The following is a 5,038-nucleotide window of genomic DNA, read 5'->3' on the forward strand; positions in this document are numbered from 1 at the left end:
AATACAAGCAAACAGTCTTACCGGTTAACAGAGCAGCACACACTCAACTCAGCAGTGTTTTGTTCAAACTGTTCAGATGGATTCAATCGGCCGACGCCCAACAAGCAACCATCTTAGCTGCTGCATTCTGGGAAATGTAGTTTTTCTGAAAACCAAACAATTAAGATTCAGTTCACAGGCAAAAAAACTAAAAAAATCAACTAATCAGCCGATCTACAAGCTTAAAACTAAATAAAGTCGACAAATCTGCTTATCTACAAGCAATAATTACATTACCGAAATGAATCTTTTTACATTCCAATCCCAAAACCAGAAACAAACATTTCCGAGCCACATGTTCACTTACCAATTATCTTAGTCACGCAGCCTCAGTGTCAATATCAGAGTTGGTCAGGTGGATCTAAAAGCAATATAGTGTGGGTTAAATATAAATGGAGTAATGCTGTTAGAAATTGGAATAGTCTTGAAATGAAATGTGTACAAACCTGCAGCAGCTCCAATGAGGTTACTGAACAAACTGAAAAAAGACTGGCTTTATACAGGGTGTGGTGATTACGAATGCTCTGCAGCTGTGACTCAGGGACCGTGGTCAAAACATTGCATGTGAAAAATAAGAATATATTCCATTTGAAAAATAAAATAAAATGACTGTAATTCCCGCTGAACCTTGGGTTACAAGTGCACAAGTGCACAGTGCACTAACCTACATTATTGCAAAGTGTGATTTAAATGTGACTTTGAATGTATGTTTTAGAGGCAGAAGAATAACGCACGCACGCGCACGCACGCACGCACGCACGCACACACACACACACACACACACACACACACACACACACACACACACCTGTGCCTAACCATTCTGCATTAGAGGTGGGATTTATGGCTATTTGAAGTGAGACAGTACCATCGATCATAAAATGTGTGTGTAAATTAAGCTACCTTGACTTTTGTTATTCATAAAACACCTAAAAAAAACAAGCAGGCAACAATGAACTCGCTCCTCCACTTGTTCTCTCTCTCTCACTCACTCACTGTACTCAGTCAGTACTCAGTGGAGTAGCAAGGAGATGTTGAATTGGGGGGAGGGGGTCTCCCCCCCAAATGAACGGCTCTCTACTGCGCGAACCGGATCCCAACGTTCACTTCAAAGAGCTGTTCAAAAGATTTGATTCGTTCGCGAATGTCCCAGCTCTATTCTGCATCTAGCCTAAGGCCCAGATCATGGGAAAACCCTACTCACGTCAGGGTGGGGGGTCCCCAGTTCAAATATGATTCTTTTTGGTTTCAGTGATATTTGGACTTACCCTCTACAGTAGTTCATCATGAAAATGTTACTTTGCATGTATGTTTTAGAGGCAGAAGAATAATTTGCATAAAACTTGCAATGTTGATTGAATTATTAAAAAAGCATGTTTCAATGTTTAAAAAATCCGATCTGACAGATCTTTAGATATTGGTCCAAAGTTCATGTAAAAAAAGTTCTGTGCACGTGACGCAAAAGTTCCGGAATAAAAGCGGGTTTAAGTGTTTTACAAACTGCTCAAAGTGGCGGAAAATCTAAGGGCAGAGCTTACTTAACAAAGACACAGATGTCTTCCGCTTGAGTCAAGGCACGCGTGTAAGCAAGTTGCATGTCTTCAAACGAAACGAGGCATGACTTATGCCCCTTTAAAGTTTGAGTTTTCAAACGCTTCGCATAGCGCCCCCCTTTGGCCAATTGGAGTAAGATTGCTTTCAGTAATATTTGGACTAACCCTCTACATATTTGCCAAATGCCATGAACGTGTCACTTTGCATGTATGATTTAGAGGCAGAAGAATAATTTGCATAAAACTGCAACATTGAGTGAATTATTAAAAAATAATGTTTCGCTTTAAAGAAAATCCGGCCGCTGTGCGATGACCGTGTTGGTCCAAAGTTCATGTAAAAAAAGTTTCGCGCACGTTACGCGAAAATCCCAGGAGGAGATAGATTTTGACTGTTTTTCATATAATTCAAAATTGTGGGAGAGGTAAAGGTCAGAGGTCAAAAGTCAGAGCGTAAAAGTTGTTCGGCATGAGGAGACGCATAAGTGTATACAGGTTTCATTGCTGTACCTGAAACAGGGCATGAGCTACACCAGTTCAAAGTTTGCACTTTCGAAGGCTTCCTACAGCGCCACCCTTTGGCCGATTGTTGCGAGCTTCGCGTTTTAGCCGTTTGGCATAGTCCTCTGCCATACTGCCATGAACGTGTCACTTTGCATGTATGATTTAGAGGCAGAAGAATAATTTGCATGAAACTGCATTATACAGTGAATTATTAAAAAATAATGTTTCGCTTTAAAGAAAATCCGGCCGCTGTGCGATGACCGTGTTGGTCCAAAGTTCATGTAAAAAAAGTTTCGCGCACGTTACGCGAAAATCCCAGGAGGAGATAGATTTTGACTGTTTTTCATATAATTCAAAATTGTGAGAGAGGTAAAGGTCAGAGGTCAAAAGTCAGAGCGTAAAAGTTGTTCGGCATGAGGAGACGCATAAGTGTATACAGGTTTCATTGCTGTACCTGAAACAGGGCATGAGCTACACCAGTTCAAAGTTTGCACTTTCGAAGGCTTCCTACAGCGCCACCCTTTGGCCGATTGTTGCGAGCTTCGCGTTTTAGCCGTTTGGCATAGTCCTCTGCCATACTGCCGAGTTTCGTAAAAAGCGACTGCACGGTCTAGCCGCTAGAGAAAAAGTGGCGGAAGAAGGAGATGAAGTCCAATAACAATGAGTGGCCAAGGCATTGCCACTTCGTGGCCTTGGCCACTAAATATAGCTGCAAGCAGCGATAAAGTGGCCAAGGCATAAAAAGCAGGAAAGCAAAAAGGCATCAAGAGAAAGCAAAGAAGACATCAAAGAAAAACTAGAAGCAGTGTTCTTCCGAACAGGACTCCGGCAGGTCAGGTAGGTTTTTTTTGGCCTAGTGGTCAACCATCCGTATACCAGGCACAGGCACTGACCACTACACTACGGCAGTCACACATAATGGACCTGTCATTCGCGTTTTAGCCGTTTGGCATAGTCCTCTGCCATACTGCCGAGTTTCGTAAAAAGCGACTGCACGGTCTAGCCGCTAGAGAAAAAGTGGCGGAATAATAATAATAATAGTGATGAAGTCCAATAACAATGAGTGGCCATTTGCCACTTCGTGGCCTTGGCCACTAATTAAGGCCCCTCCTTGGGTGCTGGTAACTCAGTCCCACTCCCACTTGGAATTCAATGTTAGCCAATTAGATAGAATATGATATCTGACAAATCTGTCATGATTACATCACTGTAGAGATACTGTGTACTGATTTGTGTGATTTTCGGATAAAATCTGAAGGAGTAATATCGAAGAATGTGTTTTACATACTGTAAGTCGGCCTTCTGGTGGCGCTATAAATGGCAGATGTGAAAAATGCAGGGCACAGGTTTTTCCTTGGCCTCTGGGAAGTGTGCATACAAAGTTTTACACTAATCGGTGGTTATAGGTAAAAGCATAAATTGTCCTCTACACAACATGTATGCAAAAGACTGTAGGCCTATATGCAACAGACATAAAAAAAACTGTGATACTATGCACCTGGACAGTTTGATGATGTACATAGTAAGCCTTGCTGAGCTATGAATCGGCCAGGCTATGAATCTCATAGGGCAGGAGCCTATCTCCTGTTTCTGTAGCGTAAGGCAGCTTGATGTACAAGTACACCCCCCCTGGACATGACGCTAGTATGTCGTAGGGAGTTATAAATCTAACCCTTGATGCTGAGTTTCAAGCAGGGAGGCACAAGATTTTTTAGAATCTTTGGTATAACGCGACCCAGGTTTGAACCCAGATCTCCCATTCTCAGGGAAGACATTCAAACCACTATGCCACTGAGCTGGTACATGATATCATTGCAATCCTTGGAAATCACAACATAGGTGTAGACATGACAGTTTGTATTATAATGCTTGTTTCAGGATTTATGATGCAAAATACATTATTTAGTAATGGCGGATATTAAAATACGCATCAAGGGGGGTTGGGGGACATTTTTAGGAAGGCTCCATATCAGACATTGTTCAAGGAACCAAACTGTAAAGTCTACCAAATGTCATGGTTTTATGCTTATACAAACCCCAGGCGGGATTGCGGTCCAACGAGCTTTTGCATGAAAGGCATATGCCCTGACCATTACACTAGGCAGCCACAGGATCTGTTAACCATGTTTGTTTAAAAAAAAAAGTTCTATGTAGGCCGAGTGCCTTGATTTTATTGATTTCTTTTTTATATTTTGGAGGCTTGGGGTGAAATCAATGTAATCTGAGTATTTCTGACATTTTTGAGTGATCATATTTTCTTTTCCTCAGAACAGAAAAAAAAACAGCCGGTAGAGAAGGGCTCATTTTAAACATGAACGTGATCTGGAGTTAGATCAGACGTGTCAACATATGCACATGCCATGGGCATCCAGGATGTTAACATCAACTCAACCCGACGTGGGGTTTGAACTGCCAACCATCCGAATACCAGGCACAGGCACTGACCACTACACTACGGCAGTCACACATAATGGACCTGTCATTTAAAAAAAAAAGAAAAGAAAAAAGAAAAAGTTTCATGTAAATCTACAGTAGTTGTGGGGCTCATTTTAAACATGAACATGATCTGGAGTTAGATCAGACGTGTCAACATTGAAGAGTTTGACATATGCACATGGCATGGGCATCCAGGATGTTAACATCAACTCAACCCGATATGGGATTTGAACTGACAACCATCCGTATACCAGGCATAGGCACTGACCACTACACTACGGCAGTCACGCATAATGGACCTGTCATTTTCTTTAAAAAAGAAAAGAAAAAAGAAAAAGTTTCATGTAAATCTACAGTAGTTGTGGGGCTCATTTTAAACATGAACGTGATCTGGAGTTAGATCAAACGTGTCAACATTAAAGAGTTTGACATATGCACATGCCATGGGCATCCAGGATGTTAACATCAACTCAACCCGATGTGGGGTTTGAACTGACAACCATCCGTAT

The sequence above is a fragment of the Nannobrachium achirus genome (assembly GCF_963921795.1).
Source record: "Nannobrachium achirus genome assembly, chromosome: 24".
NCBI classification, from domain to species: Eukaryota; Metazoa; Chordata; class Actinopteri; order Myctophiformes; family Myctophidae; genus Nannobrachium; species Nannobrachium achirus.